Below are 25,313 nucleotides of genomic sequence, written 5' to 3'. Positions count from 1 at the left end.
CCTTTAATATAGCAACTTTCTATGGTACAAAGCAATTCACTGGATTGTGAGGAAGCCCTGCTGTGCTACAGAGTCTTTGGTGCTTCATGAAAGCCCCCAAATGTGGAGTAGTGACAGAAAACATTGCAGAAATCCTATCTCACAAGTAAGATGAGATTACAAGCACTGAAAAAACAGAAACCCCACAACAGAGCTGCCCACCTCTGCTAGAGATGCCTTGTGCACCTTGCTGAATGTACCTGGTGACCCAGTACTGACGGACACTAGAAAGAGCTTGGGAGAGAAGAACGGAGCCAAGGTTCAGCTCAGAGCCTTCACTGGGACCAGGTCACCCGTGGATTTCTGGAGCTCTGTTTTGTCCCGGCCACTTACCTCTTTTCCAGGCTGAAGAGCCCAGTTTCACTTGGTCACTCCTCTGGGCTCAAGATTTGAGCCCAGCACAGATTTGGAAAACAAACATTTATGACCCATTACATATATCCTCACCTCCTATGAGTACTTGGGAGCGAACTCTTAAAGGCTATTTTTGGCACACAGTCTCTCCTCTCACAGTGGTAAATAAGAAAGTGGATACACTTCGGTTATAACAGCCAACTTCTGTATTCCTCTAACAAGAAGAGGGTTTACCTGTGCTTCCTTGTGCTATTGCATTGCTGCCTGTGGCTCTTTGCAGCGCTCTCCCTGCAAGCTTTGGGCACAGCGTATCCCTTACCACAATATCCCTCACCAGTGCGATATTCTTCTCGTGAAATTAGGACACAGCCATCGCCTCCCGAATGTGACCTTTCCTTTCAGCTTCTCCCTGGGCTAACAAACTGGCAAATGGTTCAGTTTCCTGCTGGCTCAGTGTAAATTTTTCAGCGTGGGGATTTCTGTTTAGTATTGCTTTTCATCACGAAGCTAATAGAGTTTATGTGCTCAGGAGTGGCAGCAACTCTGCCAGGTTAAACCTTACACATTTTGCATGCGATCCCACAAGTGGCAATCAAAATAGGTCTACAGACAAGAGACTGAATTTGTTTCCTCTTCCCCAGTGATACTAAGAGGATAGTTTTGGCCTGCCAGGTGAAGCTAGAAACCCAAAATGCTTCGGCATTGTATTTAAAGAAAGAACAAATGTTTCTGCATGCTTGTATTCTGTTCCTGTTGTCACTGAAGCTGAGGAAGGGGATGCAAGGCAATTTTGCTTACAAATTCAACTCATTGTGCAATTAACTGACATAGCCTGGTACCCTGTATTCATTTGCATATGTTTAAATGAATTAGGCAAGTGTTAATGCTGAAGCTAGCACTCAGATATTTGTATTTATACAAACACACCTACCTTTGCTAAAAAGGTCATTATTTTCAACATGGACTTTGTCTCTCTTTCATTTGATTACACTTATCTTCTTGTATAGAGTGTTTTAAATTATTTATAGAAAATGCCTAGATCCTTATGATAGTTCTAAATGAAGCATTAAATCAAACATTGTCTCACATATTTTAAAACACACGAGCTCCATTACTGTCTTATAATTGCTAATTAGCAGATAAATGTTTCATACTCCCACATTTTTTATCCTCCAGATACAGCAAAACAAACAGATTAACAGAGGAAACCTGAGGATTGCAATGTCTGTTTTATGGGAAGAGCATTTAGTAACTTAATCCCTACTATGTTCAGCTCTCAAAGACAATATGCTGGTGGTTATGTGATACAGAACAATGAAGAAATACAGAGGTACATTTGTGTTGTCCTCTGGTTAGAGTAGCAACTGAGCTTTAGACTGCTTGGATTTTGTTCCTGGACTTACTACTAGCTTAGATGACTTGTTCAAGGCCACAGAATAATTTCAGCCATTTTATAAGTTTCACTTTATAAAATGGAGAAAATACGTATCAACTCTCAGAGGTGCACTCTTGTCTATCATGGCAGTGGAGTATCATCACTGTTAGACTAAAATAAGGCTGGATAATGATAATTAGCAGTAACACAGGGTATCAGATAATCCTCTTCAGGTGACAAATATGGGAAATCTGAGAAGTACCAAGAGGGGAGTGGGAATTCTCGGGTTGCTACTTAGAACTAAATTACCTAATAAAAACAGGATGTGATTGTATGATACTGAGTCATGGTCTCAATGTGAGACACTGTGCTATATTAGAGGCTGAAGTAAAAAGGTATTTAGAGTCTCTCTGGCTAGAAGTAAATCTGGTATCTAAAAAACCACATACATTATGGTTTCAGATATCTGAATGCTGCATTTTTCTACCCTAACTCTTGACTAGTGCATTTGTCTGGGGTGAGGAGTATCTGTTTAGCATAAATCTCTTCCCAAAGCCTCACCATTTAAATTCTCCAGCTTGCAGCAACACACTTTCTATTTTGGCAAGATGAATCTCCTGGTATCTGCATACCTCTCCTGTTCCTTCCTTCCTGTAATTAGGCTTAAATCTGCTCCAGGACCTTTTCTTTTGTAGAAGGCACCATTTTTAGAGCAATACATCATTGGCAAGTCATGACACTAACTGATCCTCAGAGAGGGCTGCCTCTCTACAGAGATATGATAACACCTTGATCACTGCTAAATGCTGCTCGGTAAAGAGCTCCATCAGTTGGTGAAGAAGCAGGGACAGACTCATTTTGGCTGTAAGGGTGCCAGTGGAACCTACAATCAGTTCAATAGCCTTAACATGGTGCCCCTATTTTACCATTTCCTATTTCCCATCACCATTCCCAGTAATCCTACTTTGATTTTATGGTTTCACGTTGAGCTGGATGAATAAAATAATGTTTTCCCCCAGAAATATTTGTTTGTATCTGAAAATGAGTCACGGCTATTTCTGCACTTCCTGTGCCTTTGCTTTCCATGAACATTGGAGTGACAGTTTTGTATTGACACAAGCATTTGCAGAACACAAACATCAGGAGGAATCATGCATGCGACTCCTTTTGTGGGACTGAGGAATCAGTTTTGTATTCCTTCAAGATCAGCTGATGAAGGAGCTGAATATAAACCATGCAACTTAGCTGACCCATTCACCCCTTAGCAGCACGGTGTAGACTATCCCCCATCAGACTGGAAGGCATTAACAATATTCCAAAGAGAATTGAAGAAACTCAAATAAATATATGTGAAAAGAGCCACAGATCTGCTCATGTTTTGATAAAATTGGTTTGGTGTTTGCCTGTGTTGCTGTGGGGGGCAATTCAGAATAGGCAAATGCACATCTTTGAAAGTGGTTAGTTAAAGAGCTTAGTCTGGGTGCCAAAACTGGGTGTCCTAAGATAGAGACTCTGAATAATATCAATGTGTTGGCAAACTTGGCCTTACCTTTAGTTACCCAGTATCCGTTTGAGGAAGCAGAGGAAGAACTGCTGTAAAGTGAAACCATTCTCCCCATTATAATGATATTTGTCCTTCTTACTGGTACTGGAAAGAAAACCTGATGGATAAACATATTGGTGGTACTGACAGGATGACTTACAGATTTTGAATTTGGAGGCCTTCAAATGTTTGCAAGGTTTGACAGCTCTAGGCTCAAATCATCCATGTTATACTTTTGGCTTAAAAAAAAAAATTCCCAGATATCAGCAGTTGTTCCGCAGTTTGTCTGGAAGCTGAACTTGAAGACCTAGGTACAGTCTTTCCAGCTGGGAGCTTTGTTGTAGACTTGTCCTAGCATGATTAGCTGGCTAATGAAATGCACAAGGTGACCCCAGTATCCATGAAGGGAATTTTTTTCAGACATATATGCCCAAATTTTGGTTATGGGTGTAATTTTTGGCCCTAGATTTGTTTCTTCCTATAAAAGAAAGGTAAAGGAAATACACCACTACTTATGCTATTGTGAGTATATAAAGGATATATAAGACAAAGGCGTAAACACGTGTGTCTCCTATTCACTGCCATCCCAGACAGGAAGTCAGTGAGGGACTCTTAAATGCCCTAAAGCAGCTAATGTAACATTCACCATCTAGTTCAGTCTTATTTTGCTTGGCAACCTCCTCTGAGCAGGTGAGAGGAGCACGAGCTGAGGTGCAAAATCCCCCAGCCCTCTCCTCTGGGGAGCCGGACTGGTACCCCAGGGGAGCCACCATGGTATTTCCCATCTAGCGCATTTATCTGAACGATGCTCTGCCCTGGCCCAACAGAGGTGGCTATCTCACTTCACTGCCTTTAGGGGACACATAAATTTTATTGGTCCTGTACACTGCACCTCTGGTGGCCACCTAAAATAGACTAAAATAGGCAATGTGGCTGTCTCCCCTCCAGTTCTGCTGTGTGCCTTGCTGCACCACCTGCTCCATCCACCCATCCTTCCATCCACCCGTGCATCTGCCCATCCATCCAGTGAAGCAGTCCAAGCTGAACTGCCCCCGCTGGAAGTATCACACTGGTATTGTTCCCAGCTTAGCCCAGGAGCGCGTTGGGAAGCCACACCCAGAGCCGGGATTTCCTTCATGACAGCACAGTGCGGCTCTCCGCTGACTCACTGGACGGGTCCCAGAAATAGACGGTTCAGAATGGAAACCTTCATGCCCTTTCTGTGCTGGAGAACAATGTCCTGCCCTTTTTTTTCTTTTTCCCCTAAGGATGACAAGAACTTTTTTCTTCAAACTTGGCAGGGTTAAGCTAGAAGGGCTCAGCACAGAGCTCAGAGCACCTGATTGTGTGCTTTAAAAGGAGAGGAGTTAATCACTGGGACTGTTATTTACTCCCTTCTCAGCTGGGCTTTCTGCTTTTTGTCTGGTTAGATGGAAACTTAAAATAGAAAGAGACTGGAGCAAAAAACTCTCTTCCGAGCCTGTTTTTTGACATTTTTGCAGGGCACAGTTTTAAAGGCAGGGATAAAACAGTCACTGAATCTGGCCAAAGGAAAAGGAGTATTGCTGAAGTGTAGCATCCCTCACACTACTGAGGTGCCCATTGATTTTTGGTTTGTTTACTTGTTTTCTATTATTATTTATTAAATACCAAACATCTGCCAGGTCCATCTCAGAAAACGCAAGCTCATCACGTAGTGGCAGCACTATGCAAATCTAGTAGCCAAACCCCTGTGTGATGAGAACTGCTGGTGGCCACTGGACCTGCTGGTGGCCACTGGACCAACACAGTTCCTGTTGGGTTGCAAGAGCGACCTCCGGGAAGCACTTCAGCTGTAGGAGTCTGACCTGCAGCCCCTCTGCTCCTCCCCACCAGCTCCTCTACAAGCTCGTGGCACCCTGCTTTTGGAAACTGGTCCACTGGATTTAGGCGTTAGCCATCAACATAGGCCTTATCCAACTTTAGCTCAAGATGGGCTGGCATTTTGGGCTAGGCAAAACAAGACATGGGTAGGCATTTTAATAATTTCAGAAGAGTTAGGGTGCTTCATTCCTTAGATTATTCTGAAAAGCCAGGCCTTGTAGTCTACCCTGAGAAGCCTTTTGGGGAGCCAGGCTGTTTCCTCACGGTGACAGTGACTCCCTCACAGTGAACGGAGGAACTGGGGAAGCCGTGCTCCAGCAGAAAGCAGCTGTGACCATCGGAGGGGTGCGTTTTAATGTACGCCTCCCCTAGCAGTAGGAGAGGTGACATTCAAATGGTCTGCATTTTAGAGAAAAAAAAAAAATCCCAAATCGTCTTCTCGAAAACTTTTGTTGAGCTTTTGAAAGTCTTCCCCTTCCCCCTCCTCCCTGCCTGTCTGTACAATAAGTACAATTGTTAGACAAGGCAGGTCTTTGTGCTCCAAATTTAATACATAGTTTTTGACCTACAGAGTGATAAGCTGGAAAATAAATGGCTGGATTTTCCCCAGTGTTGAAGAACGCCTTTCAGATTGACTTGGGAACTTGCCTATTCTCGTCTGCCCACCTGGCTTTCACTTTGATATCCCTAACATTATCATAACTTTTATTGTCTTTTCATGTCAGTCAAACCTTCTTCACTAAATTACTTTCATTTATACATCCTCTCCTGCTATTTGGTCTGATCATCATCTAAGATTTAAGGTGAAAAAGTTTCTTCTATTTGACAGGGTGGGAGGTGGAAATTGCTATGTGAACAGTAAACTACAGGTTACATAAATAATATGTCATTGTATATCACCCGGTGGAGCCTTAAATCAATTCATTAGTTTGTACAAAGCTTTTGTGTGCTTTTTAACTACATCATGTCCAAGCTGATGGCACATTTGCTGTAAGTTCCTTTTTTCTCCTTTATGTCGTCAGCGTTCAGGCTTCTTGTATCGTTACCTGAGTGTGTTTCTAAAGATTGTTTTTCTTTCTTTAGAGGCTTGGTTTATGTTTTTTCCTTCACTTCTCGACACATCCCTAGCCCAAGGCAAAAGTGTGCATTTTGTTCACGGAAGGTAGACACAGCGATATTCTTCACTGTGCAGGGAGTGAAAGGCAAGCTGAGATATGCTGGATTAATGAAAGAGGTACTGAAAAGCAGCTGGTTGATTCATAGCGAGCCATTCACTTGTCTTCATGCTGCTTCATAGCAAAAAATATATAGAGTGAACTGTACTATACAGAAAATTTATCCTTATGCCAGGAAGCCTCCTACCCTTTTCAGGGGCAACATTTTTTTTTACAGGCATGCCAGGAAAGACTGCTTTTTGGTTGAATTTCAGGACAGTAAGACAACCCAGGAGAACCTTGTTTTGGAAGAGGAAAGGGTTACAGGAGTAATATCTTTTTTACAGTCTTTAGTGAAAAACCTAAGAAGTTCCTAGTTTGGGGAGAAAGGGAAGAGAAAGACAACATTTTATGACATTGTCAGTAACTGCCCATGTTAAAATACCAGTCTAGCCTGTCTGCAAAGTAAAAATAGACATTGCTTTGATACAATGATCTGTTTTATTATTCCAGCTGAGATTTTCTCCCTTTTTTCTTGATCTCTTCTGCTCAGTAAATCAAGAAGTGTACAAGGCTCCTTTACTAGGTAGACTTGATGTACAACAGTATTAGCCAGGATAATATTCAAACAGTCACAAAATAGCCATCAAAAGTACTGCTCCCTGTCTCAGTCGCTGCAAGAAATGAAAACCTTTCAAACCGAGCCAGGTTTTAATGACGGGTGGCTGTTTAAAGTGGAGTTACCAAAGTCTTGGCTGTGCCTGGACTCTTATTTTAAGGATTTGTACCATTAAATATGAATATAGGTCAAATAACTGAAACTCCAAGCAGATGAAATCTGTACAATGAAAACAAACACATTGCATAACATGAGCCAGTGTTGCCCACAACGTTATCGGATAAATATGCAAATATAGACCCTGATTTCCCTGAACAACTTTTCTTATTGACATTCTGGGAGAACAAGAAGGAAAACATAAAAATTAAGTAAGAGTCAAGGCACTGAAACTTTTAAGAGCTGATCCAAAGCTCTTTGACTTAAGGGAGCTTTGTCTCTAAGACTTTAAGGAGCTTGCAGTACTGTGAAACCTGAAGCACACGCAGTGAAACCATGAAGTCGTGCCACACAGACGTGGCAACATCACATCTGGCAGCAAATCTGTCCTTACAGGGGTTAGTTGCAGGCACAAAAAGGAACAATATGGAGCAGGTCTGCTCAGTTCTTACCGGGATCTCCTGAATAATTTTACTACAGTCCCCTAGTTTTTACAGCAGTCCTGGCTGCAGCTCAGTGCTGCCGGCCGGTTTTTCCATGTTGCCGTCCTGGCCACCGCTGTATGCCTGGGACAGCTGGTGCTGATGAGAAGCATGGGAGGTCTTGCAAGAGCGCAGAGGTGTCCTGGGCCTGAGACCTTGGTGAGGTCCAGGCAAGATGTACTCATGGTCCAGGTCAGAGACCACATTGTGAGGTGTATTGATGAAGAGCATGCAATAAAACTGAAAAGGAGGAGGGAGGAGGACAGAGCAAGGGTGGAAACTGAGAGTTTCTTGAATCAGTTGGTAGGTATACGGCCTCAAATGATATCCCAGAAGGACAGCAGTGGGAAGTCCTTGCCCTTGATCCTTTGATGTCATTTGACCCTATCTTCAAGATGGGCATAAGAACTTTTTGTTGCAGTAACAGCTGTGTATTTATGAACAACATACATGCATGAAGCCTGGTTGCTCTGAGATGTGATTGTCTAACCTCGGCAAGCCTGCGCTTGGAAGTGCTTTTAGTTTGCATTGGATAGGGTAAGAAACTCAGAGGAGTTGTAAAAAGGACAGTGGGCCAACTTCTGCTCCTTGTCACACCTTTGCAAATTAGGAATAACTTTATTAAAACTTTGCCCCTGACATTGCAAAGTTGTGCATTCAAAATAATGTGTAAAATTCCTCACCTGATTACAAGGTTACTTAAATAATAGCAAATTCTTTTTATTTGCTCTCTGCTTCTGAGTCTTTAAGTTATGCTTGGTAAAATATTTTTGCCTAATCCAATGTTTTAAGATTTACTTAAAAAACGAAGGTGAGAATCCTATTTAATCCTGTGTCTTCAGCAGCTCAAGTGTTAAGTAAAATACTCATACTGTGAAACTTAGAAACCTTCACACAGTGAAACAGAGATTACTGTAGCCAGAAAATTCTGAACATACACAAAAAAGTGGATGTAAAAGTCCAATTTAAAAATTTTAAAGGGAACAATTCTGCCGCCTAAGCTGCAGCTTGTAATTGTGCACGTGGAACTTTTGCAGTTTTCACCTGAACAGCCAGTAAAAAGTGATTTCAAATCATTTCCTGTACAACTGCAATTTGGCTGCAAGGTGCGCTCATGTTTTGGTTCATTGCTGCAGGTAATACAGAAGGGTGCGTATTTACTTGAGTAGGGTAGAAACTAGACTTTTAGCTTCCCATGAGGTCCTGCAGCTGTGAAATGTTCTTACTCAGTAAAGGAACAAAATCAAAACCACAGAAATATTTCCTTCAGATGGAACAGTTCAGGTTGCTCAAATATTTAAAATATTAAGTCAAAATATTTAAATAGTAAAAAGCAATAATTTTTGTTTCGAAAGTAATTTCTAAAAAAACCTGAAAATGACACAATAAAGTCTACATGACAGAAGCTTTCCATTCCATTTTATTTTTTGATATAATACTTCCACCTCAGCAAAACCTGTTTTTAAGATTATTTTTTATTTCAGCCTATTTTGATCAAAATTTCTAACCAGGTTTTCTAATGATGTGCACTATTCCACAAGCCGCTTCTTAAAATGTAACCCAAACAGTCCGAATATTGCGCGTTCGGGTGCTGACGGGAATGACACAATGCTTGCCTGGCTTGAAACCAAGCACTCAGCCCTTCCAAAGCGCGCTGATTAGAGTCATAACCATCCAGCTAAACTGAAGCTGGTAATTAAAAATATGCAAAATCGTTCGGAAATAATGTGGCGCTCTCTGAATGTGGATTTTGAATATGGGTGTCTCTCACACGGGCAAAGTGGATAATTGCCTGCCTATCCTGCCTCTATTCACTGCGGATAATTGAGTTGTTGTCAAACACTTCTAACGCTGCCTATCACAATAAATACAAGAAGACAGAGGGGCTCTTTGAATAATCTCATTTTCGCGGCTGAGGAAGCCGTTTCCCTTTGTATTTGCCTGGGGAATGGCATGGCAACAGGAAATGAGAAAGGCACGGAAAGAACGGCGACAGTGCTGCGGGCTTGGCTTTATTTCTTTATTTTATATTGCTACGTGGCAGGGTCTATGTCTCCATAGGGCCTTTTTTTGGGCAGAGCCCAATGGCTCATTGCACGTATGAGGACTGAAGCCTTCCCGAGGCCCCGGGGCCGGTGTCTCTGGCACCTTCTGCCCTGACGATTCCCTCGCGGGTCCTTCCCTGCCATCCGGCTTCTCGCATTTTGAGGCTCGGCAGCCGGCGTGGGGAGAGCCTCGCAGCAGGCAGCGCGGGTGCTGCCCTGAGGTTTTCTCCTCTTCCTCATCTCCTGTTTGAATTTTAGTTTCGCTCTGAGGTGTCTATTCTCTCGGCTCTCCCGGTCCCTTTCGGATGATTTCTTAAACGATAAAACAGCCAGTGGCGAAGGAACAGCCTGAGTTTTTGCATTACGCTCACCTCTGCCTCCTCTGGTTTTCCTGCCTGGGGTATTCTCGGATGCATGGCAACGCGTTTCACCAAAGCTTCCTGCCGCCTCTGGGATCTCAACAATTCTGCTGCCACCTTTACTGTCACGCAGAGGTTACCCCGGAGCTGCCGCGGCAGGAAACTGCTGCAGGTTGCAGCGCAGCCCAGCGCTGTGGCAGCCGGGAGCTCGTTCAGCTGCCACCTTCAAAGGGCTCCCACCGGCAGACGGGCTTTTGCCACGGTAATGATGCAGCAGCCTTAGGGCCAGAAGATGTTTTTGTCTGTGCAGGATTGCCTTTATAGAGGATAAAATGCACTTGGGCCCGATTACACTCCCTGGCAATTGGAGTGCAGCATCTCCAAAACGCTGTTGCCCATGCCAATTCATTAATCCTACCCTGCTGCCAGAAGTGTAGTTCCCTGTGTTTTGAGGACTGTGGCTAGCAACTGGCCAAGGCGACCAGGTGGCACTTGCTGGCTGGAGCTGCATTAGGCAGCCTGGCCTGTGGCTGTGGATTGAACCGGCTCCTGGCTGCAAGCAATTGGCCACGATATCTCCTTCCGTACTGTAACTGTTAGTGCTTTTAATAAATTCCTCTAGGGACATGTGCCATATAAAACGTATAAGTCAAACAAACCGGAAAGCAGATCAGCTTTGCACTGTCATTTATATTGGAAGAGGAGGCATGTTAAATTCCTTTTTCCGCAAATCTCTTTCAATAAATCAGCTGTGGAGCAATGCAGCCGGTTGTCAGCTCCTTTAGTGGTGCTGTACTTTTCAATGACTCTCTGTGTTAAGAGACATTCTTGAAAGTTATGCTAAAATAGGCCAAACAGTTTGGGGAAGGAGATGTGTATATCCAAATAGCTGGAGTGAATGAGTTCATTCTATTTATCAGAGGAACGCACAGCAGGCAAAGGGTGGCCAAAATTATAGACCAGGTAATTTCAAAGTGTTCTTGGCTTGCTCCACAAGCAGGTGTAAATCTGCAGGATGCATTGGGAGGGAGTGTAATGCAGTTGCGAGGCAGGAGGGTTTGAGAAGCCCTGGGTGAGATGTGTGAGGAAAGGCTAGCTCCTGTTCTTCAAAATAGCTGTATTTGGGAGCTTGCTGGCTACCTGTTGCGTTGGGGCACCAGCGGTGCTTCCTCCAGGGCTCAGGATGTTCGCCGTCCTTCAAAAGCAGGTTTAATGCACAGAGGCACCCCATAAAATGAACCTATGCACAAGGTATCCCGAGCAGTACAGAGTGCATCGGCAATGATTTGTATAAAAAAGTCGTGGAGATCTCTAGCACGGGCAAAGCAAACAGGGTGCTTTGTGAAGCAGATATACCAGAGCTTCTGATAGCGGAAGTGGGTGGAAGCAATTGGGGAGATCATGAAATGGAGGTGATGAGAAAATGGGACAGCCCAGCAGTGTCAAAATATCTCGCACTGGCTCTGTTGTAAGAAATAAGACATTGCGGCTGCCGAGCTGGAAGGCTACATCTGTATGGCTTTGCATTACTGTCCTCCCTCTAGTTTTGTAAGACTTAGCTTTTCACATGGCAGAGCAGAACCCCAGCATTTTAATTTGGATGCAATCGAGCATTACCAGCCCCTGTTAGTACATTTCAGAGTAAAACGCTCTGGTTTCAGCTTCACTCTGGTGACCCTTCAGCAGAAACTTTGCCTTAGATGTGTTCGAACAAGGGGAAGAAGGAGTCAAAAAACACCAACAAAACTTTACAGGATTTGTTTTTTCATTTTCTTTTCTCATTTTTGAATCTTAAAGATCTATATTGCATTCAGTCACGTAAACTACACAAATTAAAAACTTAACTTGGCAAAAATCGCCCCAGAGTCCTTTACTGGCGTCTTTCCTGGAATGCCAGCTGTTCGAGTGCAGCAGAGAGGCCAGGCTTTGCTGATTTCCCTACCCTTGCAGATACCTGCTCCAGATTTGTTTTTTGAAGAAATAAATTAGCATACAGGTGGTTTTGGGGTTGAAAGTCACTGCTTTTTTGTAGATTGCCAAGCTTGATGTGACATCAGGTTTGGATCCAAGTGCTAGCATCAGGGAACTGAACTGCGGTTTTAGCAAAGGATGCGGTTTGAAGTCCATCTTTGAATTCACTTGCAGGTATTTTGGGACAGCAATAAAACCAAGAAATGCTTTTCCTCTGAACTGCAGTTCAAATGAAATGAGTTCCATGTCATGAATGGTGATTAGCAGAACTGATTTTATTATGACAAAGAAAACAGCAATGAGAAGTGCCAATATCAAAGCTTGTGAAATTTTTGTAGGTTTGCATCTTGGAAGATACACATATTTTTTAATGTTAGTCATTTAAAGGGTTTTCAGATTCTCAGTGTACAGAATGCAACAAATCACTCTGGACTTATGAAACCACAGTTCTCCGTAATACCAATATACGTTTGTTAGCTACATGGCAGTTACCCTGGACTGAAAGCAGTAGTCTTGTTTTTCCACTGTGTCTTTAGAATAACTGGGGCATGGTGATTGATTCTTATTACTAAAAACTTCTATCCTGTAACATGCATGGTGAAAAATAGCCCTAAAAGAGAGGGAGGAGGTACATGGGAGACAATGGTCGTAAATTGAAACAGGGGAGGTTCAAAAGATTAAAAGGAAGAAATTCACCATGAGGACTGTCAACACTGGAAGAGGCTGCCCGGAGGGGTTGTGCTTGGAGGGTTTCAAGACCTGCCTGAGCAAAGCCCTAAGCAACCTGGTCTGCATTTAGTGTCAACCCTGCTCTGAGCAGGAGGCTGGACTAGGGGGCACCTCGGGAGGTGCCTTCCAACCTGAACGCTTCTGTGCTCCTGTGAGAAATTGCCAACATCCAGCTTTCACCAGTTAGAAGACAAATAGCCAGGTTTCTATTTACAGGAGTTTAGTTTTTCAGTACAATTAGTCATTTTTTGCAGAAGCTTGGGAACTAAAGTCTTTGAAAGGTGATCCTGACCGCTCCTATACACATCTCTGCAGCTCTGTGGGAGCGCTGTATTTGCTATTCCTGGCCACAGTCAGAAATATCAGCACATCAACAGCAGCACATGCACAACGATGTGGGGTACTGGTGCTATTACATGTAACAACATCAAGTTTCTTTTCTCCGAGGGCATGTTTACACTGACAGGTAGGTACTAGGGTGAACTCATGCAAGCTACCTGGCTGGAAGGCTCATGAGTTTCTGAAAACAGGTTGTTCTCAATCACCTTTCTCAAAGCTACACTTCCCTTGAAGTGAAGACCAACCTTTGGAGCCAATGTAGATGCTGCATTGCCTCCTATCAGCGTGCTCAAAGGAGTGACTTTTCGCAGAAACTACTGTTGCACTGTGAAATAACCACTCAGAATCCTCTCCTCATCTTTGTCTGTTCTCTGCCCAGTTTTTCACTCTAAATTAAAAGTGCTGATGGATGGTGTTTGGCACAATAGGCAAGCCACACAGGTTACAATCTGAATATTTGTTTCCGATCACCACTGCCATAATTTTATTGTTGCTGTTGAATTAGGATCTGGGTAAATTCCAGCAGGGAATGTACAATCCGGCTCTGTGTTAGTAATTACTGATTTGATTTCCAGGTGTCTCACTGCTGAGTATTGTAGGTGCATGTTGCTATAAGCTTTCCAGCTTTCCTTGTGAGTTAGTTATGTAACATGCGTATAAGAAATCAGCCATGAAAAACATGGAAATTCCCAGGTCTTCATTTCCTCTCTTTTGTTCAAAATTCTGTTGAAACGGTGGGGTTGGGTGGGCATGGCTAGGACAGGACTTGGGGATTTTGCACATGCTGAAGTCAACATATAAGGAAAAACCTTGTTAGCTCTCAAGACTTGATGGCACTGCTGCAATACAATGACTCTTTCTCTCTCTTTTTCTCCATTATGCTTAGAAAAAAGCCCTTTGTCATAGGCTAGCAGAACTGGTCAGGGTGAGGTTATTTAGTGCCAGGGGACAAGGATGGCCAGGCTGAAGGTAGAGCCAGAGCCCTGATCCACTTAGGCAGAAGGGCTTTGGCATGATGCTTTTTAAAGGAGGAAAGCTGTCTGTTGATTCAGACCACATAAATGCTTTGCAGTGCCGTTGTCTGAGCATCACAGACATGAAATCTTCTTTCCCAGTGTGCAGCACTGTCAGTATAACCAAAATGCCATGGAAATAACATGTAAAGCGCGCAGCAAAATGGTATGAAATCATCTTTGCGTTCCTCAGTGTTCTTCTCGCTGCATCATTCTACCACTTTTAAACTGGTTGCTGACACTACGCTTTTAAATGGATGCTTTCTTGCTTTTGGGGGTGCTCTGGACAGGGAAGCTCTTAAGGATTAAATATTAGACTAGCTGTAGAGTCCAGAAGGTCCTTGATATTGCTGGAAACGAAGGCTTTCAAATCTCCTGCAATTCTCTTGAGCAACCTGATGCAGCCAGATAGATGGACCAAGTCCCCCTGCTAATATTATGGACATAAAAATGATAAAGGTGACCCATGACACACCTGAGGCAGACCATTGCACATACAGCCTAGTTAGGACACACAGCAGTGTGTCCTACAAACAGCCAAGTAGTAGCTGGTCCCCGCAGAGCCCGAGGGCTGCCCCAGATAAACCGGGCGTCCCTGGAGCACCGGCTCTCCTCTGCTGTCACCCCCCACGCTTCCAGCAGAAGTTCTCCTTTCTGAGGCCAGCTTTGTGTTGTATTTGGCACGCAACAAGCCCTGAAAATAATCTCTTGTATTAGCTGAAACCCTCTCATGCCAACTTTGTGATCCCTCTGACATATTTGCTGCCAGCTTTTGGTGTCAGTGTGTTGGCCCGCGTCTCAAAGCAGTTACATTTTTAATCCTGCACAATGCATACCTTCTCTCAGCGCTTCTCTCTTTTGCAGATGAGCAGGACTCGGAGAATTTGGCTGGATCACCGCCTTCCCCAGTAAAGACTGGGGACCGATGGAGAAAACGATCTGTTGTCCCCCACAGTGTGTACCAAAATGGCATGTGGTAAGGCTCATTCTGATTTCTAAAATGCTGGATAACAGCCACAGTTGCTGCTCCTCCAGCCCCATACAAACTCTTGGGGACTGTCAGTTCTCCAAGGCCTTATTTGAGCAATTCACTGAAGAACTGGAAGGAATAAGGTGATCTAAAAACACAGTGAAATTCTCCAGAAAGCTCAGGAAGGTTATTGTTGGCTTTTACCATATTAAGAAATAACTCCAGTCCATAGAAAAATAGTATCAAAATATTGAAGAGAAATAAACATCCATCCCTATAAAAAAAATAAGCTTATAATCTGAGTAGGTGTAGGGACACTAATGGTTCAATGTTCTCCTACAATCTGCTCCTTCGGGCAGATTTTCACTCCATCCTTAGAGAAGCCAAATGGTTTGTCCATGCAGATTCTGCTCAGTGTTAGTGGAGGGCAACCTACTCCTGCTGGGGAGGATTTCCAGCAAAAAAAGGCCCTTTAGTTGGGTCATAGAAACTGGTTTCAGTCCTTTGACGGAAAGCGATTGCAGGGCAGCTATTGGCACCACTTCTTGGTGTGACCTGCAGAGTGTTAGAAACCATGGGCCTGCTCAGCCTAGAGCCAGCAACCAGCATGCTGGGGAGCCCAGGACCCCAAGGTGTAGTGATGATTGCCAAAAGAAAAGGGCTTGGAGTAACATCAAGAACAAAACTGATGGCAACAAAAGGATAAAAACACCACAACGGAGAAAAGTGGAAGTTGGTCGCAGCTACGGCACAAGGGCCTGGGGAACATGGGTGACCAGGGAGCACTGTCCAAGCACAACTACTTTCATGCGGCTTTGGACATGCACCTGCAGAGCAACTCAAGCCATTCATCAACTGGCAAATGAAATAGCATCTGTGTTTTTCTTTAGCTCAACCTACTTTCCTGTATCTGAGCCCATTACTGAATATTTTGCTACAATGGATTTAATACCTCAGGTGGCATTTCACTGGTACAAGGAAAACAGTTAAAGGTGTACAACTCTGGAAAAATTCTTCTGACTCAGCACTTCAGATGTCCTTCATAACATTAGTATTTTTCCACCAAATACCGCTTGGTCTCATGAATGAACAGATCAATCTTAATTTTGTCCACAGATGGGGAAGTTTTGCTATTTCCATTTTGTCTGCATGCACAAAATAAAAGCAAACTGTAATTTATTTTTTGTGGACAAAATGAGTTTGGGTTCTTTCTTTTTTCTTTTGGCATTCTCTCCTGTTGACAGCATGATTTGCACAAAATTACATTCTGTTGATAAAAATGTGCTGAAATGTCTTTCAGTTTCATTGACTGAATGATTTGAAGTAAAAGGTTTGACAAAATGCATGTTGTCGACAGAATGAAATGGGGCGGGTGGAGGAAAGAGAGTACACTGCAGACATATGGAGTGAGTAGCTAATACTCACTTGGTTTGTTAAAAACTCTGCTCAGGAACTATTAGAAAGGATTTTGTGGGATTCAGTGAAGACAATAGTTACTCTGGAAAATCTCATTTGCACAGATACATCTGGCAGTGGAGGAAGGCATAAAGAAAGTTAATGGGTGCAGAATTTGGCCAGAGATCATTGCAAATGCTCTTATACTTCTTTAGATGTCTTTCTATCCAAATAAATTTCCTCCATTAAGTTTACAGATTTCCTCATTCAGCTTTTAAGGAAATACTTATATTGGAAATGAATGAGACAGGAAAAAGAAGTATGTTAAAATTTATGAAAACATCTGTTGGAAGTTCTGAGAAAGATGCTTTTGTTTTAATCATCTAAGGAAGACTGATGGATTTTATCAGGGCTAAGTACCCAAGAGTCCCAAATGGGCTCTTTATCCCAAAGGCAAAGTACTTAAGCATATGCCTAATTTTAAGCATGTGAATAATGGCCTCATTGACTCCAGTAGAATACTCAAGTGCTATAAGCTGAGTATCTTGGATTCTAAGGTACTTTGGATTAGGGTTAAAATCATGACCAAATTGTACCAAGAAAATAATCTTGAGGGTAACTTTACAAAATGGTTGTAATAAGGACCAAGAGTTTTTGGTAAGATAAATCAGATTAGGTACATGCAGCTTGTTTTGATACAATTGAATACATTAGGATAGAAAGATAGTTACTGATAAGATGAAAGACCAGGCATTTATAGAGACTCAATTGATATTAAGCCTTAGGTGTGGTAACCCAGAGAGGATCAACCAGGTGGGACAGCAAAAATCTGCTGTCCGGGGTGATATTGCTTCATTTTGGCCAAACTTGTTCGTTACTCAATATATTTATTGCTTTCATGTCAATTCTGCAAAGATCTTTAGTGCCTTTTTTTTTAAGCTGTTTTCTCACAACTGCATCCTTTTGTTGGGCAAAAAGTCTGGCTGTCAGTCAGAGAGGAGGAGGAAGAACAAGAGTCATATTTGTGCTATGTTTCAAGAGCGGTTCTGTAGGTGGGGTAATGAGCTTTGGATTCTTCCAGGAAATTTGGTTTGTGAATTAAATTATAGATGGTGCTAAGTTTCCATTGTAATGGTCCATCTCATTTTCTGTAAAGGTTGCTATGGGTATCAGAATATGGTGCTGAACTACCTTAAACCACTGTTCCAGATGACTATTCTTATTTTAGGACATAAATGCCTTGATTCCACCCCCATGCGAAACTCCCTACTGGCAGAAGTTGGCCCAGAGGAATGAACAATAGCACTTCATGTGCATACGCTCAGTTCATTTCATTCTGCTGTCAAAACTCATTGCATTTTTCCATTCAGGCAACAAATGTATCAAACTAAAGGAAATGCCTATGGAAAATGCTGCTTACAGAGGGACTGGCTCCTTGTGGCTGGATGTGGCTGAGCAGCGCAGAAGCTGAGGAGCAAAGTAGGCTGCAGTGGCTGGGCTGGAGGAGAGAGGGAGTTCAGCATCCATCTCAGATTAGAGCAACCTTTGGACTATTCTAAGGTTAGTGGTCCTAAAAGAGGTAATGTTAGGAACTGCCAGTCTGACATAGTGTTTATTTTGGAAACTGGGGGAATGGGCTGAGGCAGAACTAGGTATGTAAGCTAAGAGCATCTTCATGACATCTTTCATCTCTTCTGTTCTGATGATGAGGCCAAGGTTCATGAACTTTCCAGACATGCATTAGCCAGGTGATCAAATGCTGTCATGCAATAGGACACTTGACTCATTCCACACTTGCACCTGGTGGCTATTGATTCCTATTTTTGGAAAGCCTTATAATATATAGCACATGCCCCTTTTGAATGGAAATGCTCTTTAATGGCATTTAACAGTGCAGGAGTCACAGCTGTAAACAAAATGTTGTACAGAAATTTTGGAAATTGTTTTTTTTCGGCTGTGAAAAAGTTTTTCCTATTTTTTGCTTGAATGATATCATCATTGCTTTAGCTTTTAAGTGGTAACCGTCATTCAACTCACTGAGAGTTGGAAGCGCAAACCTGTCCTTGGACTTAGGATGGATAACATTTTCAGAAGCTACGCACATCTTTCTGCTTAAAAGTGCTTGCTCTTAGGGCTCGCCCTACACATTGGGCAAAGATGGGTGCCTGTCTCAGGAAAGCAGCAGTACAGGTTGATCACTGTCCATGAATGCATGAAGAAATTAGCTGGAGGGAGGATGTAATGCAGGGATTATTATCAAATACCTTTTTTTTTTTACAAGGAATTTTGCATGGCAAAAAATAATGTACAAAAAAAGTTGGATTTTCCAAAGACTTGGAAAAAAAAATGGGAGCAACACAACTGAAATGAAATGGAGAACTTAGGTCAAATTACGTCAAAGCAAACAAGCTATGAGCTGCCAAAAGAAGTCCATCAAAGCAAACTTCACACACAGCCCGGCAGCTTTTGCTGGGAAGAGAGGGAACGCTGGGGTACAGTAACCAAGCACAGAGCTGGGGGCTACCTAACTGTAGAAGAGGATAGAGTCTGTCAGACCATTTTCTAATTCTGTTTCTATTATCTGAGAGTAAAGCAGATGACAAATCTGTTAGCTCAGAGTGTTGACACAATACACTTTTATCACTTTTTGTCAACAGAACATAATTGTGTTCAGATTACTCTGTCACAGGGGAATAGCCATAAGATCATGCTGTCCATAAAAATAAATGTCATGTTCTATTTCTGGGCAAACAAGAGGGAAATAGGAAAAGCAATGCAAGTAAAGAAAAAGCTTGAACAAATTCTATTCTTTGGATGGAGTTTTAGTTAAACAGACGCTATGCTAGAGCACTTGTTCGCCCAAATCTGACTCCCTCAGGCCCCTCTTTATGTTAGTTGCCAAACCCCTGTGTTTCTAATGTGTTCCCCGCCCCCCATGCTCAAATCCAAACACTTCAGTGCTCTCTTCTTCCAAGTCTCCTATAACTGATGCCAACAACAAATCATGAGCAGGGTGTCAACAACTGGAGTGACAGAAACCCGTCAAGGCGAGAGGGAGATGCTCCACAGGGCTGGGCCGTGGCCGGGGTGGGGTGGCGAGGCTGGGGCCATGTCTGAGATGACAGGAAGGTCTCCAAGTTATCTCTCAGATTGCATTTGCTGGTGCACCTCAGGGACAACCTTGCCAAAACCCTAAAATAGGTTTTCTTTTGGGAGATGGTAGTTGTGGGACTCTCAGCCTCTCTCTTCCAAGCTGGATTCCCTCTGTCCGTAGGAAAACAGGCAGTAATCTGCACCTCGCTCTGTGCCTGCAGAAAATGATTCTACCTCAGGCATTCATTTACTAGGCAAAACGCAACCTTAGCTCCAGAAACATGTCGCATTTTTCAAGATTAAGCAAAGTGAGAGCTAATATTTTTAACACGGCAGATGGAAATATTTAGTTGGCTTCCTTCTAATGGAAATTACGTTCTACCCATCCATCACCTTTTCTTGTGATACTCTGGAGACAGCTGTAAAGGGAAGTCTGAGGGCTGAGCAGACTTCAGGCAGGTAGCTGTGCTAGTGTGCACAGCAGACAAAACAGATCAGGCAACACAGGGAGGGACCAGCACCACTTTGTGCTTCCTGATTATTGGGGGAAGCTATGTTACACGGTCCAACACAGGTGCAGCCACTTCTGATTTCCTGTAGCACTTACACAATGATTCACAGCAATGCATTCAGATTTAAAAATAGAAAGATATTCTTAGGGGGAAGAAACAAAGAGAAAAAAAAGTATGTCCCTTGGCAAAAGCCAAACTCCATCTCCCTTGGCCCAAATTTTCTGTTCCCATGAAGTCATGTCATTTCTCACACCTTCCCATCAGTTTCTGACGTGCTGCTTTACCAACTGAGAGACCCAGAGGGGTTGTGGGTTGTGGAAACTTAAAAAAAAATAATTAACCTCCACGGAGAGTAACGTGCTGCTGCCCCATATCACTCAGCATTGCATCAATAGCCTAATGGAGTCAGGAGAGGTGAGTGAGAAGGAAACAGGAACTAGCTGGTGGTGTTTAACGATGAAAACTGAGATATTTCAAATTGCTAGTCCACATTTACTGTGCAGCCTGCTTGGATGCATTCTGTTTGATTTCAGCATCCAGACAGAGGAGTTTCATCTTTTATGCTCTTGGTGTCCCTTTTTTGGCAATTTAGAAAGTAATCACATAGACCCTGAAACATTGATTAGTTAATACACACAGCCTTCATGTATTCTGTTTATGCAGAGCTTTGAACTTCTGGAAGCTGTTTTACTGAGACAGAAAATATATATTCCTGAGATAGCAACGATTCCATTGCTGCGATTATATTGATGACACTGCATGCAAGCTTTGTGCACAACACAGCGGGTTTTCTGACCAGAGGCACAGCTGTGCTGTAAGCTGGACCCAGAGAAAGCACTCCTACATCGATGTAGCAGGCTGTCCGAAGAAATCATCATCCATCCTTCTCTAATTGCCGTCAGTTTTGGATAACAGAAGTTTATATTACATCCAGGCCTAAAACCCAACAGGCTGCTGTTTTGGTTTGAGTCCTGAAAGTCCTTGATCTGAGTCCTTGAGTCCTGAATCCTAAAAGATGTCGGGCCTTTCACCCTCATTTAGGCAACGATCCATACTGGGGCCTGATCGAGTTAGTGCCCTGGCAGCTTCTGACAGATAAATTGGGAGCAGGCACCCAGACATCTCTTCCTTGCTAAGGCCCCAGTCCAGCTCTTCTCTCTTACCCTGCCTGTGTCTCTTTAACAGCTGCATCACGCGGTGGTGGAGCCTGGTCTGCAGTGCCTCTTGGCACCCAGATGCACTGAGACTACTTGGTAGGGAACCAATTTTTGCTTGCACAGCTAGAACAAGCTGAGAAGAGTAAAAAAACCACAGATGAAACAAAGCAAAAAAATCCCCTCCAAACAAAAACCCAAACAGTCAGCAAAGTTTGGGCGAATCCTAGAGATGAGGACCAGTGTCCATAGCTCTGTAGGTGGTTTGCAGAAGGAGCACAGCTGTAACGGGGAGGTCAGCAGGCTGCAACCCGCTGCTTCCAGTACGTAGCTCACACTGCCCCAGTCCCTTATCCCTTACCAATATCCCAGCACGCTCCTGTTCAGTGGGACACCTGACCTTCGGGTTTCACTCTGCAACTGGCAGCCAACGTTTTGCTTGGCTTCTCCATAGTTTTCATCAGTTATGAAACCAGTGGTCTAAACTCCCCTTGATTTGGGTGCTGAGATATTTATATAAATGGATGGGAAGATGGCCATACACACAGTTAAATACCCAGAGGAGTGCTGCTAGTAGTAAGAAGTCAGTGAGCAAGCAGCTGGAAATTAAACTGATGTTTCGAAGAGAGAAAGGGATGAGGTGTCATCTCGGCACAGCTGCTCTGCTGCTCAGAAGAGCTGCGGAGGGTTTCTCGGGTGGAGCAGGCAGGAGGGAGGCACCATAACATGTTTTCATCTTTGCTTCTGGAGGGTCTAAATGAGATCACAGTGGAGTAGCAGCAACAGATGTTCGCTCCATCCACTGTGTCAACATCCAAAAAATCAGTGTAACAGGTAGATATCACACCCCAAAGTATCATATTTGACAAAGTGGCCCTGGAGCAGGTGGGTAACTTCAGCTCTTTGCTTTTGCTCCATGACGGGTGACAAGTGTCCCAGCTCTCAGGAGACTCTTACAGGGCTGGCTGCCATCCGATCCTGATCAATTATGACAGAGTCCTAGGACTAACCCTCACATCTACATGAGACTGAAATGTCATTAGGCAGATAGTGGCAGCTCAGCAGAGAGACATAGAAAGAGTATGAAGTTTTGAGAATACAACAGCATAGTGGGTATAAATTAAAAAATAGCAACGTTCCCCATCTCTCCCCTTTCTACTTGAAAGGGGAAACTTTCCTTCTAATTCATGTAACAAACATCCCTGACTTTCCATTAGGTTTAGCTTACTGGAAATTTTTAAAGAAAACTTCAGCTCAAAGTAACTGAATGCAATCCCTTTTTTTTGCCGAATCACTGGTGCCAAGGGGTAGAATATAGCACTTTTTAAAAATGTAGGGCCTTTAAAAATAGTTAAGACATCAACATCTCCCTCCAGTTTCACTATCACCACTGTCTATTTCTCTTACTTTCTCTCTTTATTATAAAAGACTTATTAGTTGTGCAAGGTTTATCTCCACTTGATTTGGACTGAAAGGCAACTTCTTTTTTTGTGCCCCTTTGAAGACTCCAATACAAAAATATGGGAGAGAAAAGAAACTAATAAATGATTCTGCTTGACACCTTGACTAGTAATATGAATGTCAACACAATCACAGTCCAGTAAGACTCTTACGTATGTGCATTTAAGCATGTGTTTAAGTCTGTTCTAATTCAGCTTCCTGCCAAGGTCATACTTCACTTCTGGGACATGTGTGGCTTAAGAATATGCTAAGTGTTTTAGTGATTTGGTACCAAATCAATAAAAGCCCTTCACAAGTAGCTAACTAATTAATGTGCAGTTGTTTCTCAGTAAAGGGTGTTCACAACTGAACCACGTGGTTGCTATCAGCCTTGCACATCTCCAGGTGCAAGGACATTGCATTCATCGAAGATCAGTGAAGGGAACGAAGGTGCTTCTGACAATGTTGTTGTGACAATTCTGTCGCTGTGTCTATCTGTCCAGACTTTGGTTGGGTTTGCTTGCTCTGGTGACTGAGAAGAGCAGCAAGGCCACACTGATAGTGTTTGTGAGTGACGGCTGGGAATGAAGTGTCATAACATGGTGGGCTCCAGTAGTGGTCAAGCAAGCTGTGGCAGTAATTAGGCAGAGGAAAGCATGTGAGGAGCCAGACATGACAAACAAATGCGTGAATATCTTCAAATGCAGCATTTAGTAACAATCTTTCCAATGAAGATGTCAAGGATCACCTTGGGCTTTGAGGGGTTACCTGTATAGTTATGCTTATGACGTGCTGAATACCTAAGAATTGCCTTTGATGCAGCAGGGAGAACTGACATTTTAGAGCCATTCCAGAGAATTCATGGAAAACTACAATGGATATTTCATGGAAGTGACTGGAGTCTTGCAGTTCTGTGAATGACATTGCTTTGTCTGCGGAAGTCAGCTCAAGCTGTGCTTTTTACATCTTTTTTTCCTCTCTAGTGACTACATACAAGGCCTCTGAGTTAAGTATGCAAAGGGCTTTGCTGGGTGGCTGTAGGTGGTCCTGCTACTTGTTAAACATGACAGTTGAATGTGTGGGTGCACAGTAATAGAGTGCAGTTCATCTTCACAGCCTTTAGAAAGCTAATTGGCTAGTAAACTTTTGAAGGGTCAAATGCATTAGTATCTAGCCCCACTCTGCTCTTTGAACAGCAAACGGTTAGGAACAATTCTGATTAGCATGTCTCCTCACTCTGTTCCTCTTCTGATATATACTTACGAATGACCTTTTGCTGCAGTGTATATGCGAAATGGATAAAGAAAGACACAATCCCTATAAATAGCTTGCAGACAGAGAGTTAGAGGTTGTGCTTAAAACAAAGTGCATAATGTTTTTAAAGTAAATAATTAGGGCTAGCCTTGAGGGTCTGCTTTTTAGCTAAAACTTGAAGTAGATGAAGAACATTGGATTTGATTTTCACTCCTTTCAGCCCACACATGAGCCATAGATAAGCTTCAGTTTATCTGAATTTGTATCCGGACTAGTTCAGTCTGTTGATGGCTGAAAATCCATCAGGATTGTTGCTGCAGGATTAATTTTTCACACTTGCAGAATTCTTTGCGCAATGGTGCATTACTGATCACAGCTTTAATTTTGGAAATGTTTGTTTTGGGATACTCCCCTGCCTTAACAGGCCATACCCCAGTAACAACACCAGGTGAACTTATTTACTTGTGTGTTTTCCGAAAAGATGACGGAACATCTGCTTTGGCTCCAGGAATGATAGCTACTCTCATTGTCTCAGTTTTGAAAACACATTTCTTGTGGCTGGGCTGCAACTGGATGAACTGCTGTCAGACAGATACTTATTTATTATTTAAATACAAGCTAAGAACGGGAAACTTAAAATTCCCCGAAGCTCTCCTCTAAAAATAAAGATCCATTAGTTCATCCTAGATAAACAATTCTTAACTGTTCCCCAAAGTGAAATCAGTCTCTTAATATCTATCTCCCTGAGTTTACTTTTTGTCTTTCTTTGATTGTGGGTGCAGCCTTTTTGTCTTGTTCCCCCAGAGACATTCAAGTGTTAAAGCAAAACTTTGTGAAGCCATGCTGAGGGCAATGTCAATTCCTGATGTAATGCACATAGTAGCCTGGAATGACCCCCATCCAGTCATGGTGACTTGTGTTTGTTTTGGCCAGTGCCTAGAGCTCCATTTTTTTCCTCTATCTGGAAGATAACTTGCATATCCTCCCTGCTTATGATCATACTCGCCTCTGATTTTTCCTCTTTAGAATTATTATCCATCCTTTGGATTAGACTTAAACTCAAGGTCCTGAACGCTCTTAGTCATTGAAGATCTGATGGCACTTTTTACAAAAGGAGATGACTAACCTCCATGTGCTGGCCACCGGCCAGCTTGGCTATTTACACTCTGCCTACCAGAAATTCCTCATGCTGTTTCAATGGCCATGTTGTGTTCCACTCCGTGCCCTAAACAGCTATTGAATAGATGCTGTTTTTCCCGCTATGCTATAGCTACATGAACTGTAGTTCAGTAGCGAACGGCGCTTTAAGCTGATAGCACTTCATTCCACTTGTAAAATGCTTTGGGTCTTGGGGACATGTTAAGGTGCTACATTTTATTTTCAGGAGAGGTGCCTATAAAGCAATGATGTTCCCCAGTCTATGCACACCTTGTCTTGGAAGGATCCTGTGCCAA

At 43.0% G+C, this 25,313-nt stretch overlaps 1 protein-coding gene across 2 annotated transcripts in view; it reads left to right on the top strand.

Annotated features, from left to right (window-relative positions):
* The window catches only part of PDGFA (platelet derived growth factor subunit A), a 120,183-nt gene that overhangs the window by 85,860 nt on the left and 9,010 nt on the right, over positions 1-25,313 (top strand). The window contains exon 7 of one of the 2 annotated variants that reach the window (XM_067306410.1): positions 14,906-14,923. The exons of the other annotated variant lie outside the window; for it this stretch is intronic. The gene's annotated coding sequence lies outside the window, so the exon portion shown is untranslated. Of the gene's footprint in view, positions 1-14,905; positions 14,924-25,313 lie in introns of those variants that run through there. 2 annotated transcript variants of the gene reach the window in all.

Source organism: Apteryx mantelli, chromosome 16 (assembly GCF_036417845.1).
Source record: "Apteryx mantelli isolate bAptMan1 chromosome 16, bAptMan1.hap1, whole genome shotgun sequence".
NCBI classification, from domain to species: Eukaryota; Metazoa; Chordata; class Aves; order Apterygiformes; family Apterygidae; genus Apteryx; species Apteryx mantelli.
Note: the sequence above shows the minus strand (reverse complement) of the source record. Positions and strands in the feature narration are given on the sequence as shown.